The 21644-nt window shown below is 37.8% G+C and overlaps 1 protein-coding gene across 6 annotated transcripts in view; it reads right to left on the bottom strand.

Moving 5' to 3' along the window:
- TBC1D5 (TBC1 domain family member 5) overlaps positions 1–21644 on the bottom strand; it is a 338077-nt gene that overhangs the window by 109225 nt on the left and 207208 nt on the right. The window lies entirely within an intron of this gene.

Below are 21644 nucleotides of genomic sequence, written 5' to 3'. Positions count from 1 at the left end.
CAAACACAGTTAACCAGAAATGTATATGGCATTTCAGATGAGGTCTTACTACTACCTGTACAATGGCATCAACACTTTCCTATCTCTTCTAGAAACACAGGTAGCCTGATAGCATTTGTCTTTTACACAGCTCATCAATTTGGTGGCTCCTAGATGTTGCCACTCACTTTCATCCTGTTATCGAACTTTTTGGGGAAGTAAAAAACACAATCCCCTTTTCTTTTGCTCTATCAACCTGTAATTTACCAGTTATGCCTCATCTGGCTGGGTGGACAGACATCACTAATACTGCCACCTAGTGACAATATAACATAAAACTGTATTTAGAGGGAAAAGTATTTTTTCGGTTTTAAGCCTCTGTAAAAATCTCTCAGAATACTCCAGACTTAGTTTTTTAAATGCCAAAAAGCTGTAAATTCTAAGTCCTCGGAAAAGCAATGTGACCAGTCCTTATCTGAGTCTATTCAAGGATTGAGAGTTGATAGAATTTGAATTTTACATAAATACTAAAATAAAATACTTTTAGAATATAAATATATGTCATCATTTATTTGAGTTTGTAAATATGACTACAGTTGTCTGCTATTCATCTAATGCTAGTTAGAGCTTTCCTTTAAAGTTTGGGTTAAGAATAATTTGGGTTAAGAACAAAAGAGTCCAAAGGACATGACTTGGAGTGAAGGACCAGTGAAAACAGTCGTTTGTAACAGAAGTTGAATTTTGACCTCAATTACATTATTTGCTATGGCAAATATTACAACATGTGTAGCAGGCATCATGAAAAATCCTTCCAGCTGCCATTTGCAAATGTTACAACAGTAAACTATATACTGAGGGAATTAGGCAAAGGATAAAATTTTGTAGCAGAACAATTCTAAGGGAAACCTCAGTACAGTAAGTGTATTATCCTTAACATATCTGTGTTGCATAGGAGGATATACTACATTCTTTCAAGATTGAAGGTCCATGCTCTGAAAATACTACCTCCAAAAGACAACTGAAAAGTGAAGAAAACAAGAACCTGAATCTACTTTCTGTGCGTGCAAACACATAGTGCAGTCCTCCTAAAACCTGGTTGCCAAGCAAACCCATTAGACCATAGACCGATGGTTGACTTTAGGACATGGACCACTCAGAAGAACCACTAATGTAAGCACTAGAATTGAAATAATTTTTTCAGAATGTGGGTTTTTCTATGAGGAAACTATAAGTAACTGCCCCAAATGGCTTCAAGACAGTATGATTAAAACGAGCAAAATGTAACTAATTAGCGTTTCACCTTTTCATCAGAGTATGATCAGAATAAACTTCTTACATTAGCTCAAAACTGGGTGGGGATACAAAAGATCTATTAAATCTCTATAAACTACGTCAACATTTTCTTTTCCCCAAGGACACCTTTCTCCCACTCCTCCTGTACAATAACCTCTTCAACTATTTCATCTGATCCCACAGAAATGCTGACTTCCCACTTACAGCAAATTCTTGAATGGTTTGTGCCAGCTTTATATAGAGGGCTGTCTATTACCAATATAGTGTCTGTCTGAATTGAAACTGTCCACAATTTTCTGGGATTACTTTTCTTTAGTCATGATTCTTTTTGTTCAACATTTGTCTGAACCTGGCTTGTTATCTTTGTAAAAGTGGCTGAGGAGGAAGAACTACCATCTTGAAATGACCATACACTATATCTAGCTTTGAAACCTGCAGTATACGTTTCCCAAATCAGTCTTCTGGATGCCCAACCGTAGTTGCTTTCCCCTGTGCAACACCTCTCCACCTGGAAGCAATGGAACTGGTTGGGCACTCATCTAAGCATGTATTTCAACCTGCCAAAAACACCTCAGGCTTTCTTGAAACCTAGTTCAGTGAAGGTAGCCCCTTCTCCATTGACACCGATACTCTCTCCTCATATATCCACCTACTAGCAGCTATCACTATCTACTTGAATGGGGAAGGAAAGCAGAATAGCTCTGCACAATAAAAGGTTCTGCAGACAGCCTTCCTTAGGTCCTTCAGACCAGACGTCCCACCGCTTCCCCTGCCCACCTCTGGTGAAGTCTGGCAGAGGCAGGGCACTAGGAACTCTGGGGACTACCATGGACTGGTCAGAACTGCCTGGATGAGGAGCTTCTGTCAGCCCAACTGTGTTGGCTCCACCTCCATCAACACCAACCGTGGCACCTGAACAGCAGTTGCCACTGTGGTGTTTTTTGTAAAAAGGTGGTTGTACCACTGACAAGGCCAGAAGGGTCAGGGAGGGAAGAGCAGCAAGGACGTGTTCCCAACTGGAAACACGTACGTTGTCCTTCCCGACATTGGCAGTGGTTTCAGCTGCAGATTGCTGATCCCTGGCATTTCAGGGTCCTCTCTGAGGTTTGTTTTGGCTTTATGAGTTAATCACATCAGGAGAAGTCATTTTAACTCACATGCCTTTAGGAGTAATTATACATTTAAATGATTAAACAAATCAGGAAGAAAACATATCTACTGCAGAACGAAAGCAGTTAACATTGAAATCCTTTTTTATATTAGTATCACAAGTCGTTTGTAAATAACATGCTCATTTTAGATATGTAAGGAGTTCTGCCATGCCCCGCAAAATAAATTATATTTTATTGGTGCCCGGGTGTTTCATAACTTCTATTTATTTGCTGCAAGAGTGGAGAATTAAGATAGAGTAGTTTATTTCACCAAAAGACTGACAAATGGCTCATTAGACACTTATGGAGCTGAAGCTAATTGTACGATTTTTTGTTGTATTAATTGTCGCTGCCTGCTTAACTGGCTAACATTGGTCACCAATACAGAGCTTTTTCCTTTCAATCTCCGAAAGAGAGGTGAAAAAAAAGGAATTTTAAAATAAACAGAACAGTATTTATTTCCTAATATACACAAAAATACTATTTGGATTGAAGGAGCATGAGGGAGGAGTAAGAGAGGATTGATGTGCTGGCTGTTCCCCACTGGGGCCACCAATAACAATCAATCCCAAACAGCAGTCACCTCACATCATCTAACAGCTTGAATCGCAGATATTCAAAGATTCTCTCCCCTTTTTTTTTGTTCAGATTAAATATCATTTACATTGCATACTTTTTTTTTATTTCGTCGGAGACATAAGGTCAGAATTGATTGAATATGTACTACCTGCATATAATGATTTCCAGTTTTTTACAATCATGTGCTAATGCTGCACAGTAATGGCCTATGGATGAAGAGACAGATGTACTACCAGTCATTCGCTACACATTTGCATTAACAAATCATCATTTAATTGAAGCCCATCCAACAAGTTTATGCTACTTAAATAAAGTTCCTTTCAATAAAAGATGCCACAATGACACATGGTTGTTAACTGCAAGGTAAATAAAAAGTAGTATTTATTTTCTTGTCACTGGTTTAGGTAAGTATTAAAACGTACACTTATTAATTTGTATTTTGCTCAGAAATAAACCACCTGACATCTAACATAGCAATCCAAGCTAGTACTACTATGAGATGAGATAATTCACTTTTAGAAATAATCGTTTTGTAACACCACAATTTCATGCTTTACAGGTTTTTATTTCCCCCCAAAATATATAATAGAACATAGCTTATATAAAGGCTATACATGAGTTGTGTGTTAATACTTTTAGGCAAGCTCTAATAATACAAACCTCAAACCCTGCTGTTATCAACATGGGCTACAATTTTTTTTATGTCTCATTGTTGACTACAAACATTGGCACTACACTTAGAAATCTAGTTGCCTCCCTCTACAATTTAGATATTACTGCTTTCTTTTTAATACTGTCTAGGGAACAATTCAGGTAGGTTGTGATGCCCCTACATGTTTCAGATATAGAAAACCGCTATCTATTCATTTCTTCTTTCAGAACGTGTTGCAAAATATTAAAATCTGAGAAGAAAGCATGTCATAAAATGAGGAACCTATAAAACCAATTTTCTCTTCTTCTAGAGATGGTTTAACAGTACTTTCAACATATTCATTTCATGGTACATTTTTGCATCTGCAAAGCAGAAGAAAGATATTTTGGTACTGTCTGTTAACCTGACAAACAATACTTCGAAGCTAACATGCAGGGACAAGGAGATATATTTTTAATTGTGTTTTTGGCTTAAATCTACATTTTCTAGAAACCAAAATCTTTTAGGATGAAAGCACTATATAAATGAAAGATGGTATTAGTAATAATAGTTGACATCCTTTACTATGCTGGTATTGGCTTACATCTAAACACATCATTGCAATCTTTTATTTACCTAAATACAAAAATAATCAGCTATTTCCCTTTTCCTGACGATTCACTGAAAATAAAATATTTATTAAAAAAAAAAAAGCAGTATCTTAGGAAAACTAGAAAATACATTCTGAGGGTGGGAGAAGGCAGTGTTTTTCTAACCAGAGAAAACAGACTTTAAAGATGAACAGATACCTTTTCCTTCCCTGCAGGACTGCGTGGGGATGTGAGGAGACAGGGCAGTCTCCAGGTAGACCTTTTGTTGTTGTTATTGATGATTGAAAACATAGAAAAAATTTCACCATACCAAAATTGAAACTACAATGTGAAATTCAGAAATATATCTTAAAGCACACTGCAGCATTCAAGAAGAGATAAAACCTAAGATTTATCTCCTCAGACAAGAAGCAGTGTATAAAAGCTACAAAATGCAAACTGCAATCCCTTACAAAATAAACAGACATACAAAAAAAACCCTACTGTGATTTGCCTGCATGTTCTCCAAGCTTTTTTTATATGCTAACTCAGAACAGTAATTACAGATCTTGCAAGTTGACTTCTGTTTTCCAGAACTATGAGTTGTACGTAAAACATGCCTTTTCATCGAAACAATTACCATTAATCAAAACAGTGAAAGCTAATACCACTTAAGTCCAACCTACTGCTGTGCCCAGCAATATATCAAACTGTCTGTTGTCAAACACACTAAACAAACTTCAACAGACTGTTTTCACTACAAATAAGAGAAAACATGCTTGCTAAGTATTTTTTAGTCAAACTGCAACCTCAGTAATCCATTCTGTCACTGGATTTTAATTTGAAGTAGTCAATCACAGTCTCAGAAAGATCCGTATTTGACTACGGAGACCCACTGGGACTAAAAAATGAGTACCTGCAAATGATTACTATAGCCCCAAATTTGTTTAAGGATTTATATCCATGTACTCAGGTTTGCTCCTTTACTCTATCAACTTCTTTCAGCTATGAGATTTTGAATTTAAAGGAAAGAAGAAAAGTTAAACCTATGTACTACTTTTCACTGTTACTGTCCTAGGAACACACCTCTAACAAGTTTAACAATACTCTATTTTCTTCCACGTTCATAACCGTTTAAACTATTACTAGCATTTTTTGAAATCTTCATTACAAAGAAACTGGTACCTTAGAATTTGCTCATACATTAACAGAAACCTATCTCCAGCAAGTCAAATTCATATGAAACACAGACCTCATCCGCGATGACATATTATAAATAGTCAACGAAAATAGATATACTTACACTTCTCACGGCACCTCCCCTGCCCTACCTAAGAGTCATCACTTTTTTCTTAATAAAGAAATACAGCATTTGGTATCTGACAGAAAAAACTGTTTACCAGTGAAGTCAGTCTTTTTTGCAATCGGTAATCAATGCAGAAACAGAAGTTTTATATAAAAGAAGAGATACAGAAGGACAGGAATATTGGAGTTTAACAAACAGATCAGGCCTTTATTACCAGCAAGCTCCATTATGGATTTGTGAGCTTTGTAAGCCAAGCTCCCTCAAGTGTAATTAAATTTTTATTTATAATGTGTTTGTGACTGTTAACTTCGTGTTGCCTCTGCTTGTTCCCCCCCAACCCAATGCGAAATAGTATTCCACATTTACTGCTGCAGAGAGCGGCGCTTTATTCAGTTGCTGAATTCATCTCTAGCCTTATAAGAGATGAGAAGTACAAATAAACATATTGTGTATTATTTATACACAAACACCCATGTCTTTAAGCATAGATATATACATATAAACTCCTGCATGCAGACGCTCTACGGCAAAACTGAGGACAAAAGAAGTACATGTCAGTTAAAATTGAACACATGTGAGCAAGCATCACTTTTTTCCTACCAAGAGCACTATTTATCACATATTTATATCGTGGAGAGACAGGAAAGCTTCAGTAAGACAGGGCGATGCAGCACTGCAGAGTACATTTTATGCTGCAAGCCATGTCTGAGATTAGTGTAAATGTACCAGGAAAAGGTTCTAAACTCCAACAAAGCCAGTATCTACGCTTTATTTTTTTGTTCATTTATGAAGAGGACTTCATGCAAAAGCCCTCTGACACCAACAATATATTTTTTATTTTTTGTATTAACTCTATTCCCTCCTCTATTCAGGTATTACCCTCCGGTACCAATACTTATATATATATATATAAAAAAAAAAAGCTTAATATAAGTAACCACAGGAGGATCTCTTCTCCCCTTGAAAAACTGCAAATAAAGATGTCAGCTATTGAGTATATTTGTGGCGTCTCCAGCAGCTGCTGTTAAATACCAGCTGGTCTAGCTGATTAAAATTACCTCCGAGTTGGTATTATAAAGATGCCTGGGCAGCGTTGCTGTATTAATGGATTATTGAGTGAGCGATGAAAACCTTGGCCAGCTGATGCGTTTTATTACAGATAGGCTTTATGATGTGTAATCACTGTAATTTTTATAACTAGAGGAAACAGGAAAAAAAGAACTTTCTTTCCCCCCTTACACATACCGAAATCAGTTAAACCAGATCTTTTTTTTTTTCACCAGTCTGTTACTTAGGAGTTAGCTAAACAAATAATTTGGTTTTTAATAGTTTCTGCATATGTAAGACTTTATCCGCACCCTACACATACAGAAAGAATGAGAAACTCTATGTTTAAGGCTACGCTGTACCTACCTATTTTACATATGTTTAGGTTTACACATTGGGTATTTATTTAATCCTTTGACTGCCAGGCAAGCACTGCAACCAGCTATGCGAGATAAACCCTTGTGCATTATTTAATGACTGAACTACACTGCAAACACACCTTATATTCTCCAGGTTCAGCAATTCAAGCAGCGAGGTCTTATGTCTGGTCTCTCCATCTCCTCTCTCCCTCAGTCTCCTTCCCTCCCTGCCCCAAACCTTCACGCAGCATGTCCTTTAACAGTCTCTCAAACTTTCTTCCCCCTTACTAACCACATACTTACCACATTGTCTTGTTTTCTGATGGTGGTTTGGTTTCCTCCCAAACGTACTGTGGTAATCATGAAAATCATGTAACTGTTACCAGTTTTTGAGATTTAAGAAAAAATAAATGGCTGGGCACTTGGAAGATTCAGATAAATCATGTAACTGTTACCGGTTTTTGAGATTTAAGAAAAAATAAATGGCTGGGCACTTGGAAGATTCCGATATATTGGTGAAACATTTTATTACAGATGACTTCTCTTGTGAGGTGATTCAGCAGCCAAGCCAAAGCTACCTCTGCCCGAATGGCATTTACTGAAAGCATCTCAAGAAAAAATACTGCAATTTTTCCGGGAATGGACACACACCAAAAGCCAACTAATGATATCTGAGATTTTTCAGTGGAATAGGAACTGCTGAAATGTAAAAACAAAGTAAAATAAAAAAAAAGGTCTTTATCAGTAACCTTAACTTTAATCTCTTAAATCTCTCTTAAGGAAATGTAGCATTGCTCTTCTTTTTCCAGACTAGATAATTAATAGTAACTCCTCCACAAAGTTTAGAAAATAGTTCTCTAGAATGTTCAAAAACTGAAACCATTTACAGAATTTTATAGGACTCTATGAAATACTGCTGGGTATTATTCCAGCCCACAAAGTACAAAGTGTTGAATTTTTGGGAGACGCTACTACATCCTATACATTCACCTGCAACCTCTATGGCGAATTTTTTACTCAGGCTGGTGGAGTTTATGCAAAGTACTGCAGACAGATCATTTAAACCATTTGTTAGAAGAAAAAGCTGCTCTAAGCCCGGCATTTAATAGATCAAAAGATAATTTAAATCAAAGATGCATCAAAAAGTAGATCAAAGATAATTTAATTGACAAGGTTGTTAAAGGCGAGGATTTTACAATGGACAAACTTTTTTGATTTAAAGGTGAGTCTTAGAGATAGTTCTTGGTCCATCCAAGAGTAAAATCACCTAGGCACTCTCCTCTTTTCTTCGTATCAGGAGAACCTAAACCATCTTATGGTACAAATGTGTGTTGCCACATCCAACACCTGAAAATCTGAATATGTGATATACATCTCCGATGAATCACCTGGCTGTTATGAAACACTTCTGCACCGCCACGACTAGCAGTTGAAATGCTGCTAGTTTCTGTAAAAGGAAGGAGAAAAGCATATCTCATCAGGTCGGGATGGATGAACAGGGGTCTTTCCACTCTTCCTAACTTCACCATTTTCTTTCTGGAGAACATCTGAGCAGGGGTAAGGGAGATGGGCAAAGCCATTAGGGCAGGTCAAGGAAGAATGTGTAAGGTGAAGCTACACCGAGCAGTGAAGCTGCACGGCTCCCTGCAGTACGTAACAGTAGTTGTGCTAGTCCGAAATGCCTCAGCTTACAGCCGTGCCAAGTGCGGAAGGCGGGAGCCACCGCGGGCTGCTCACAGGAGCATCGCCATCCAGCACCTGTTACGTCTCCTGTGGGGGTGAAAAGCGGCACGGACTCCGGCAGACACGGCAACCAAAGACCTTTATTGCTCTTTGTTAGCATCTTTTATAGCAAGCAGAAGTACACACGCGCTACCTGCAGCTTGCAGATAGGTTATAGCCTTGTGTTCACGCGCATCTATGCTCTAGCAGATTGGCCCGTTCTTCCTGATCATGCAAAATGCCCTCATGGTCTTTATCTTGTTTTTCTCCTTCTAGCTGCACATTCCTTTCTCCGTTGTTTTCTGCTTAAGTGCCTTGTCATGCCAGGTGGTGCAGTGTTTGCTCATTAAAATCAAACTCAGGAATGTCCATTAGTGAGATTCCCATCCCCACAGTCTCCATTTTACGTCTGGAGCCCAAGTGGATCCTGCAGTCAAAAAGCTCTTTCGGGAGGGAGGTGCATTTTCATACTTGGTCCAAAAACTTTTTTTTTTTTAAAATTAAAAAAAAAAGGGTGATTTTGGTTTGGTAAAACCCCCACATTTCCCATTTTCTCCCCTCCCGTAAAATACTTAAGCTGGAGTCAGGCATGGGCCAGTGGATACTAGCGGGCATTTTTACTGGCAAGTATATACTCACCACGTGATGAAACACCCAGAGCTTTCTCTGAGTAGTTATTCCACGCTCATATAGTATAGATACGGTGATGAGCAAACCAGGTGACTTTTATCCCTCTGTCTGGAGGCAACCAAGGGACCGCATTTTGCAGCCACGAGTGAAAAACAATCCCTTTCTTAATGACTGCACAGCAATAAAGGCTCTCTGTCCCAGCTACCTGCTCTCCATTTCCTCCTACGGTGCATTACACATACTATTTTAAAAACCTTTACCCTTTAGGAAGGGTTTCCAACCCAGGCGAGCCGGCGGGCTGCGGAGGCTGCCATTTGGGTTGGTTTCCTCTAACGCGGCGGCTCGGCCGGTGCCGGCGCCGCCGTTTCCAAGGAAACCGCGGGCACGCCGCGCGGGGGGCGGGGCCGGGCGGGGGGGCGGGGCTGGGCGGGGGGGCGGGGCGAGCCCGGCCCCGGCCCTGGCCCGGGTTTCAGGCGGCGGCTGCGGGGGCACCGGGACCCCGGTTCAAATCCCCCAAACGGGCGGGGGAAAGGCGGGCTCCCCGGACTCTCCGGCAGCGTATTTTTCATGCCTTTACTGAATTTCCATCTTGAGCAACCCTAGTAAGAATAAGCAATAAACCCATCCTGACTCCCGCACTGCCGTGAGGTCTTGTGCCTATTTCTGTGCTGAGGCACATTTAACGTAGGGCGTAGAGAGGCCTCTCTCTTGGCTCTAACTACGGACGGGCTAAGCAGCGGCGGAGGATAAACAGTGCTACAGTTGGAAAAACATCTTATGGAAGACGAAGACTCAGTTACGGTGGAGATACAGTGCAAACATGAAACACTCCCAAGGTTCCCCCAGAAGGACTACTTGAAGTAAGATTTAAATCAACGTCACCCATGGGGATTCACACAAAGATAGCCAACTGGAGGCACTGAAGAAGTAAATTATTTTATCAGAGAAGGAAAAATTAAAGGAAGGCAGTTCTCTAAATGCTAAAATTATTACAATATGCTAAACAAATATCTCCGCGTTTGTAGTAAATACATATACATTGATACGCTCTGAATTAATGGTCAATTTAACATGCATGCTAAATTTTACGCAAAACAAGATTCTTAATTCACTTGGGTTAATAAACATAAAATTCTGATAATTACAGATACAATAATGTCATATGAGCACTTTAAACATATGCTGTGGGAATTAAATCCTGGCTATTCCTGCCCACTGAGGACCAGTTTTTAATCTTCGATGCATGATATGTAGTAATGGATTTTACGAGTTGACTTTTTTGAATTTGATGATCAGGTTAATGAAATTTATAATGATATTTTTCACACCAAGTTCAAAATAGTAGTTAACTCCTTGGCAGAGGAATTCAGATTGGACATGTAATGGATGTACCAGCAACTGCTGGTGTGAAAGGATTAATCATCATTTTAGACTTTTATTAAATTAGATAAAATGGGATAGGCATGAATCAGAATATATAACAATTAATCACTGGACTTTATTGAGTCTTTTAAAAATCTTACTTGCTCCTGAGTTGATAACTAATCTAGGCCATTCTGTACCAGTTTGACAAACTCTCCAGATAATGACTGTGACTAGAACATTAATAATACCGTCATTTAACAACAAAATATTTATTCTCTATGCAAATTAGTTTTTTTAACATTTGCAGATGCTAAAGGAAATACCCGTGTCTTAGTCACCCCAAAACCTTGTGATTCAGCTATTCTTTGCTGTTGAAATCTTTTGCTTTTATATATTTGCTTGTTTTTTGAAATTTAGGTGATGGATACGCCAGTGTGCACAGTTGACCAAAATTTTTGGTATATCCAACTAGCATTTAATGTAAATTGTTACAGATATACACACTGGAATTGCTAGAAAATAAAAACTACTAAACTTTTGAAGTTTATTTATTGATCACCGAGAACCACCCCAGCTAAATTACCATAAACCTCAACATCACAACAACTACTAATCCAGCTAATAGGAATTAAGGGAGATGGAAGATACATAATAAGCATCTGGGGGATATGGAATTTATCCCATGAGTGCAGTAAAGAGCTCATAATTTAAGAGTGCCAAAACCCAAGTGCATCATGAAGGTCTTTCCTCACAAGTGACATTAATTGCATATCCCACAGATGCTTATTACATATTCTATTTATACCTCCAAGAAGCAAAATATTCGTTTAAAGTTTAAAGGTTTAGTACTGCTTAAGCACAATGTAACACAGCTGTCTCATGATGTCACAGGGAGTATCAAAGGCTGCAGCAAAGAGTCATAGTGTAAGAAATAGTTTAGACAGAAGATAAATCAAGGGATGCGTTTCGGCAGGAGAGTCCCAGAGCTCAGATGTACAGTAAAGCAGGATGCATAACTAAGTACTTTGGTTGGATATGGGATTGCACCATTAAAAAGGTTTTTCTGATTACGGTTACTGAAATAAGAAAAAGGAGAATTAAATCTATTTCAGTTCTTTTAAACAGTTTTTCAATATACATAACATGTCAAACTGTTAATACTAATATATGAATTGCTAAGGTCAAAGATGCCATTATCTTTTCCACTGTTCAGTCTATACAAATATAAATGTGTCATCGTTAACGTTTCTAGATATTAAGCACATTGGTATGTTGCAAACTTTCTGTGGGAATTCTATTGCCTGATTATTCTTTTGTGATTTCTCTCACAGATAAGTAAGACAATGAGGAGAATTCTTTGATTCAAGATGTCCCATATACTTCTAGTTAACTGTATGTGCATTATTAAAAAAACCCAAAACCTGATATTGCCGATTTTGCATGTCATTCCCACATGTACCTGTTAGGAGAAATGGAATAAACCACAAGGCCCAAGCTTAAACTCCAACAGCTCACACAACATTATTGATGTAAGTTGTAAACAACTAAGGACTGTGTTTAGATGTTGTCTGGAATTTTGATTTAAGCACTGTAACGATATTTAATAACATACAACATATTACTGCTGCTACATTGCACACGTGGGTATGTGTATAGATTTTTCCACAGTATCAAAGTATTTTTTACAAACTTCTCCACCTCTGCTAATAAAAATCTGGTAGCATTATTGGTAGGAGTAACAGCAATCAGAAGCAGGGGGAGTTTCATTATATTATATTTTATTACATTACATTATATTACAAACTTAAAGGACAGAAAATATGAAATTTCTTTTCTCTCTCCCCTCTCTCAATACCAAGAGCAAAATAAAATATATTGCTTGTGTGGCATTTGAAGATCACTGTATTGGACACTTTTTCAGACTTCAAGGACAAAACCATTTATATAAAGGTAATCAGAGAAAGCATGCTAACATGGTCCTGATTTTACATAAGGTGATAAGAAGTAAAGAAAAGCAGATCATGAAAAAATTACAGATGACAATGTAAAGGTCTATGAAAAGAGATGCTCTCTCGTGGACTTCCCAAGCTGATGTTATATTGGGTGATGCCGTTTTGCCTCTCTGAAATTTGGGAAGAATTACTGTCCTGTTGTCAATACATTCAACACTGAATAAGAAGGTCTAGGTGCATCCACTGCCTTCTTCCCTTATAAACAGTGATACCTGGAAATTCAAGGAAGTCATCAACGGCAGTTGATATCAGGCTGCAAATGGTATGTTAGGAGTGTTTTCAGAGGAAGAAAAAAGGCAGCACCCTTACAGCTTTCTGTAAAAATTCAAGTGTGACTCATTCATTGATTTCAAAACATGTATTTGAAACCAGCTCCTACTCTTGTCTGCTTTTGTTCTTTTTCACTAGGCAATTCTATTTTGTGGTGCTGTGCACAGATTTTCTCTTCTTGCCAGAAAGTGTGGGGCCTTCATGCTAAGTTACATAACTTAACCCTTTAGGGCCTTGTGCTATCACATTCAGTACGAGGGGTGATGAAATATTCTCATTATTTTTTCAATATTAGTTTGGTAAAATAATTCCAGTTTTAGAAATGTTTCTCAAAATTCATTTCTCATTCTCTACCTAGACTAAAATATTGTGAATTCATACAATATGCAAAAGTTACACAAAATTGTGCACCCTAATTAACAGCACTACTTTTGAGCAACCTATTCCTGTGACCTGTGTTAATGGATTTTATTCTTCGGATATGGCTGGCTTGTTTTAATATTTCATAGGATACTTTGAAAAATTCTTGCTCAAAACCACATCAGAACCAGAAAAGATACTCAAGGCATGCACCTGTTTGGAACGATTTTTTTTTTATTGCTGAAGCTTCTACAACTCTAGCAAGATGTTGGAAAGAGGTTCACAAGGTCATGGAGAACTACTATCCAGCCCACCCATTTTAAAAGTTAGGACAGTCAGTTTGTATTATTTTCAGGTCAGGACCTTTTCCTGTTGCACGCACTTCCAGTGCCGCCGTCTATTTATCCAATTCGAGAACTCCCAATAAAACAACTGTCAGAGAAAACTCAGAACATATAATCCAAATTACATAGGTTGTCTGCAGAATTCCACACCTTTCCCTGCCCCCCCCCCCCCACCCCCTACCTCAGCCTGTAAGATTTGGTTAGACTGAAGGGGGAGAGAACACTGTCCATAGGGGTAGAAATGGCTATCCAAGAACTATGCTCAGTATCTGAAATGGAAACAAGAGGCGGACTGACTTGGCTACCTGGTGAACTATTACTTTTGTGGGGAGAAAAAGCAAAAAGGAAGCATTCTTACCAATGCTGACACTATACTGCCTTTCATTTTCCCAATTAACTGCATTCTATTGGGCAACCAGACACCTTTAGAGAAAATGCAGACTGTCCATATTCCTATAGAATTACTATTTCACTAATTTTCAACAACATTTTCATTACGGATGAATTGTGGTTTCAGGATATAATTTTCTGCTAAAACTAAGGACTCAGATGAAAATGACCCTGGAGAGCTAGATGTTTGTCCTCCTAGGCCGAGGGAGACTCAGACTGAAGAATGTGCTATTCCTGAAGTTGACAGCCCACACCTTAAGGCAGTTCACTAACCATTGCTTTTTCTCGAACGCAAATCCTGTCATTCTGCTCCTCACCCACGAAAATCCAAAATGGCCTGGTTTGTTCTCACATGGAATAATAACGAAATATTAAAAACTTCTGAGTTTTTTATGAAATTGAACTCCTGTGCTTCCAACAGGCTTACGTTGTGCATTTAAGTATTTCATGCTTGTTTGTTTAAAGATTTCAAACAAAATTCTATCTGCACTACCCACTTGATCCCAGTTGTGTTTAAAGACAACAGTATAACTTTTAGATTTTACGATTTAGGCACTAAATTGTTTACTATCTCTTGCCATTGCTCTTCTTGAGGCTGCTCTTTGTATTCTAGCAGAGGTTCCTCTTCACGTGGCTCTTTTTTATGTGCAACGAGATGATACAAAAGAACCGAAAGATTCTCAGGGCAACCTTCTGTCTGTCTCAGTCTTCAGACTATCTTTCGATAGTCTTTTCGATAGGCTTTTATCTTAAGGACTGTTGACGGGATGATCTTTCCCTGCTGGATGGTGCACACGGTTCTCTTCATTACTTTATTATCATTTCTAAAGGTGCGTCTTCACAGGAAAATAAAGGGCGTGCTAGTGACATATGTTTTATGCCCATACTAACTTGATTCAGATAGACCAGGTAAGAATAAGCAGTGAGGATGAAGCACTGGTTAACCAAAACATGAATTATCCACAGGCCTGGATTCTACGGGGAATGCTTTGGTTGCTAGCAAGTGCTTAAGTCCAAAGTGCTGTATTCTACCTACTCACATCATGTTAACATGGGCATGTTAGCAGTTTCATTTTTCAGGCATATGCTGAGACAATTGCCTTCTGCAACAGTTACTTGACCTACCTATTGCCTTTTCTGTACCAAATTCCAACATGAGTTTTCTAGACTAAGTTCTGTGTCATTGAAAGAAACAAAATGATACACTAAATTAAACAGTACTGGCTAACCTGAACAGCTGATATGATTTAAGTATAAAGAAAGCAAAGAAGAAGTAAATACTTGATATATGGCATCTTAAATTCCTTACTAGAGCAGAGCTTCTCCATTCATTGTTCAGCTTTTATAGTCAATAGCTATTGACTACAAATGTAAAAGGAAAAAAAAAGACAAAGCCTTCCAAACACCTGTATATATTCCTACTAAATTCATTACAGGTTTCAGAAGATATTTATTCTATTCAAATCCACTGGTCTCTAAGCCTACTTATGTTTAATGCCACCAGATGGTTTTTTTTTTAAGGGTATGTGACAAAAGTCAAAATGGAAGCTTTCTTGCTTGTTTCTTTCCCAGATACAGATAATTCCCTGTACTTCATATGGGAAGCACATCACCTGCATCAAGGAGCAACATAATGACAAATCTGCATTCCATCCTCACAGCCATCCAGTACTACTCATTATCATCTCAGCACATAATTATGCGGCAGGAGAGTAAAACTCAGATGAACACTTTTGACACCTCAACCAATCCTTCATTCTGTTTATAGAGTGGGCTTTTACATTATGTATATGTTAAAATCTTAAGTCTAAGCTAAGACTAAAGTACTATTTGTGACAGTCGGGAAAAAGGATAAAATCGAAAGTTCATCATAATTTTCAACCTAATACACAACAAGAAGCAGCACAAAATGAAATATACATTTTTTTCAATCAACGAACCAGAAAGCTTTTTGGAGAAACTCAACAATGAGCAACTGAAATCTATCACTTAAGAACATGAAAGGGCGAATAGCCTCACTTCAAAACAGAAGAAAAGCAGCTTCTAGAGTTTAGTAGGATCTGCTTGCTGCCTGAAAGTAAGATACCTACCCTGATGCTTCAAGAATTGTCTGCATTTGTTTGCACAGAGCAAATCCTCTGAGTTAGTAAACCATTGCAATACAACTGGTATGTCAACAGTAGGTGAGGCAATGCCTCTCTCCATCAAAATATATTGTAGCTTTCTAAATTAGCTTCAGATGTGTTTTCTTCTGTCACCTAACTTTGAACTTACAGGTTTCTTCTTACAATACTTTTTTCACTATGCAAGATAGAATTCGTAGTAATGTCTTCAGATGTCTGAATCAGCCCCCAAAAGCTTTATCTAAAAACCCAGTAGACTGTATCTCTTCTTAATTTGTGGGACCAACAGTGGATGGTAACCTTTCTTAGAAAGGCCTGTTCATCTGGCATTAAATCCTTCACAAGCCCTCTACTGACAGACGAGCTAGGATTTATATTCCATTAAAATCTGCTTTATATGTAATACTTTGTTTAAGTCAAACAGAAAATAATTACTGGAAATCAACAGCAATACCAGTTACTACGTTCAGGATTAATTTGGTCCTGGACATTCAAATGAGAATTATTACTTTGTTCAGAAAGACTTTGTATTTGCTTAGTCTTAGCTACTGCTAGATACTCATTTATTTTAATAGCAAGGCCAGATTTTGGTGGTTCCCCTACTACATGCACAATAGCTCAAAGTTGCTTTCATTGTAATTGCTGTCCAACTAATTGATGACACTGGATTAAAAACTACAGAGGAACTGTAATTGGTTTGGACCATGCCATAAATTCTCTCTCTCATTTTTTTGGTGAAGTGTGAGAATCCAAAATAAACCCAGGCATCCTGGATGATATGTAAAGTTCTCCTCAGCAAGACTGATCTTTGATCTACTTTTTATGGAGATCATGAAGATTTCTTACTCTGATGACTAGTGGGATATTTATTTTTTTTTTTTCTGGATACAATGAATATGATTTCTGTTCCCATACTGCACAGGTAAAATCCTTTAAATTCTCCCTCCAGAGACCAATATGGTTATGGAAAAGAATACTGCCTGCTACCATAATGGCATGGGAGAGAAACTAAAACAGGTGGATGCCCCACAGCAGTGCTCATAGCAAAGCAACTAAGAATAGTAATAGTGGAGCAGCACATCTGCTGTTGACTTTGCTGTAACATAACCTTTCTAACGCTATCTTCAAATCTACACTCGTGCCCAGTTACCCTGTAACTTAGTTTGCATCCTTCTCTTTTTTTTTTTTCTTTGCTTCATGAGATAGGCTTCTTCCTGAAGTATAATTGTGGTATCAGCCTAAAGGGCTGAAACTGCCTCTCGAACTGCAGTAGGCAGTATGTCTATCTGATTGATCATCACAAAGCAGAGTGGCAGCGGGAGGCAAAGTCATCGGCACTGAATGTTCTAAGAAGGCCTTTTTTGTACTGAGATTAAGCTATCATGAAATATTTACGCTCACTTCTGCATGCGCTTTATTGTCTGTTGGATATGTGCTTAGAAAGAGTTTGCTTAACCAATATAATACTGCCATCAGTGTTATGATGCAGAAGCTAGTGAGTTTATGCCAACGGTTAATTTTTGTTCTTAAATAAAGCTTTTTACACTTATGCCTTGTCATTATCTTTGTGTGCATTATTTCTATACAACCGTATCATATATATTTACATGATCTGGCTGTACTTACTGCATGCAGTTCTATGAGAATTTCATTTGATGCAATATAATTCACTTTGAAACCCTCAGTACATAAAATAAAGTAGTAATAATGATATTATGTGGGACTTTTCCAATTGATTCATCTTTTCAATGAAATGTAAAAGAAGTCCTCTACTACAAATTACTATAAATGGATGAAAATGTCCTAAAATACAGATACATGAAGAGCTTCCTCAAGCTGTGTCCTTTCTCAAGCTGAGAGCACAACCTGCTTAATTTGCCACTGCAAACACTGGCCACTGCAGAAAGTGCAGAATGGTTTTGCAATAATTATTTTGTACTTTAACATGAATTAGATGTAAGGGTCAAAGAAATTAACACTAGAATACCATTTAATCTAGGGCATTAATCATTGTTAACTCATCTAATTTTACAATTAAACTGAATATTCAATCTGTCAACCCTTCAGAGTATCCAATCTTTTCGTTCAATCTTAGCATTTTTTTGTTTTTACTTAGAGAAAAGTTTATTATCAGGAAGCATGTCACTGAACTGTTAATGTAATCAATTCCTTTTAATTTTCAAACCATTCTTGTGCTTTACTTTACAAAGTACAAAACTAGATATGATTAGATAATTATTATAGTTTGGTTAGACTGTACGCAATTCGTGGTGCTACCAGGAACATGAAACAATGTTACTCTGCAAAACATTATCTTAGGGTCTAAAAACAAGCTAGAGACATGGCAAATAAAGAAGACTGAAGAACGATAAGGCACAAAGCCTTTATCTCTGTATTGCTGGTTCCATTTCGGCTGATATTAACAGCAGCTGAATAATTATCACAAGGATACGCAGCGGCTGACTGCAAGTGAATGAATGTGCGGTCTCACAAAATTTCCAGCTACAGAAGTTCCTGTGCTAAGGCTGCTGCTGTGTATGACACCAACCTGAATGGCCAGAGCACAGAAGTACGGCATAGCCAGGACCCTAGTACACCTCGCTATACCTAACAGGGTTCTGTTTCTGATCAGCAATGAGATGAGACAGCCAGGTAATGCAAAGTCTGTTCACCGATGCCCTCCAGGAGATAAAGAAATCCACTCCCTTGAGCTAAAACGTCACAAAATGTAAACTACCCAGAGAAAAGACTTCTGCTAAACTGGCAGCACCTCCCACCATGCAGCCTGGCATACCAGGCTGAGGCTAATGACACCATGGTTTGCAGAGGACTAACTGATGAAGAAAAAATAGAGATTTTTCACATTGGTATGATAAACACTATAATGTGTATACTTTTCCACAAAACCAGCATACAACCTTTGCACTACTGGAAAGCAACCAAAATTAATGAGTCGTAGAAATGCCTGTTAAAGTTGGTCTTGTAAGCAGGTAAGCATAATTTCAAGAAGTGTGTAACCACATTTTATTTTGAAGGACAGTTTCTGAACATGGAAGTGTACAACAGACTAGGGTACCTGACCTCCCAGCAGAGCAAGTCTCCCTAGTGTTTGAAAAATAAAAGGACTATCTGTAAACATCAAAGGTTGAAATCAATCGTATGAAAATACAGAGAGTAAGTAAGAATTGTTTCTACCTTGCCCCAGGAGGTTATAGAAGGATGCAAAGTATAAAATACTGTATTTTTAAATAAGTAAATTGTATAACTTGTTCAGGCTAGGGGAGACTGTCAGTAAATACAAGCCTTTTGTGTTGATTCTTTTCACCAGGAACGCCGTTAGTATCTTTTGAGGGAAGTTCCCAGTCTTCCTTCTACCATTTGTGTATTTTTTGAGTGATATCAAGGCTGACAGATGAGTATTTATTGTTGGCAAATCCAACAAACTTCAGCAAAACAATAAACTTCAACAAAAAGCTCACATGAATTCTGCGCTTGGGTTATGTTTAGCAATTATTAATAGCCTATTATGTTTAAGAAATGCTGTTTCTAGTTCAAGAAATGTTAAATACAGGAAAAGATCCAGCAGCTGAGACTGTCAGCTGGCTCACTACTGGAAATTACTATTCTGAAGAGTTCAGACATCATTAAAGGTGAGAATAATACAACACAGTCATGTTCCTTTCCCTTTCTTTTTCTTCTGTCCTCTACATTAAATCAGAAATCAGAGAAGGATATGACCTCACAGGCAACCTACTTTCCTCTTCTGCCAATGCAGACTCATTCTGTATGATACTATCCATTTCTGAGAGCTTTTCAAAGCCTGTCTTTAAAATATTCTGATGGTTTTTCCTTTGTTAATTTTGATATATGATTTTACAGTCTAACAGCTCCCTGTTAGTAAGGTTTTCCTGATAGTCAGCCTGAAGCTCTCTCTCATAATTCATTCCCTTAACTGTAAATTTCTTTATTCAGATTCAGTTCTATTTATGCCACACCAGACTGCACCATTCTTCTGTTATTATAATGTTATGTTTTGAGCTAAAGTCTAATTTTTTCTTTCAATTATTTCTCTTACTGAAAGGCAAAATCTTATACTGAAGTGAATACCTACTGTACAAATTATTTTTGCCCCAAAATATGTTTGCAAATTTCTGAGGTTTATCTTATTTTATTTTCTGTGTGTTTTCAAAAGCCTTCATAAAAAAGAAACACTGTCTTTTTGTTTTCCTTGATACTTATACTGCCTACTTATTCATTACTACCCCTGAAGTTTATTAAGGATGCTTGCTTTCTCTTCCAGACTAGTGAAGATATTAAGAAAAGACACAACTCTACACTATGCAAAAAATACTGTAATAGGACAATCTGTCCTCTTCATACTTTTAATACCTTGAGTTTACTTGGCTTATTCTTCCTCTCCCTGTAACCCATTCCTATCAAAACTATTTAAATAAGTTTTGTAGAATTACATTTATCTTCCTAATATATGTTATTTGTAAGTCTGGGACTACTACTTAGTCTTAGTTCAACTCTTCTCTTGAGGGTATGCTATGTCTCAGCATTTTTCCATTTTACTATAACATCAAATTAGACTTTAATGTTAAGTATTGCAGTTATGGCCTGACATTTACACAGTCACCTTTTCCCTCCCTTTATAAATTTTCTATTGAGTTGTTAAATGTAATTCACAGTTACACTTGGAAATTCATGCCTATAAATGAAACCTTTTTTTTTTATTTAAGGCAAAGCCAACCTTATTTTAAATCATTGCGAAAAGTAAAAAAAAAATTAAAAGCGTCATTTTTCTGTCACTGTAACTGCACATATAGCTTGCCAACTCTTTAAGGAATGATCAAAATTAATCAAATGTCCAGAATTCCAGATGATGAAGGCAAACTTCTTCCTCAAAACCACAGTCAATTCACAGTTACTCATGGTTCATCCAAGTTGCACGCTCTGTATTGACCGAGACTGACTATAGCAGCCATAACTGGTTTGGATGCAATGCTGTGCAAACACGTGGACAAGGCCACATCCAAAGTCGCACCTGGCCCAATAAGGCCCCCTGGAACGGGGGTGCACAATACACGACCAGCTGAATGGATCTAAGCCAGCTTAATGGAAAAAGGACTACCTGGGCTGACTCTTCATTATCTCCATGCCTTAATTTTTAACGTGCTCCACCACACCTGTGTTACCAGTATCCAAAACCCCATTATTGCAATAGGGGAAAGTTCACTGATACTGAATTGGTGATAAAATTAAGTAAATAAACCATTCAATGCTAATAATTTTCCCCTTCCCCCCTTCTTTGTGTCCTATTATCCCATGTCTTCTTACAGGAAAACCACAGGTAGAATATGTACTCGATTCAGTACGTACTCCATCACTGCAACTGGGAGTCTTTGTCAAGTTCTCTAATATGTAGCTGAGTGGACTTTATCTGCACTGGGAATGCCACTGTCACAAATACAACAGTGGGGTGTCATTTAC

The sequence above is a fragment of the Aptenodytes patagonicus genome, chromosome 2 (assembly GCF_965638725.1).
Source record: "Aptenodytes patagonicus chromosome 2, bAptPat1.pri.cur, whole genome shotgun sequence".
NCBI lineage: Eukaryota > Metazoa > Chordata > Aves > Sphenisciformes > Spheniscidae > Aptenodytes > Aptenodytes patagonicus.
This window is presented reverse-complemented; position numbering and strand designations above follow the sequence as displayed.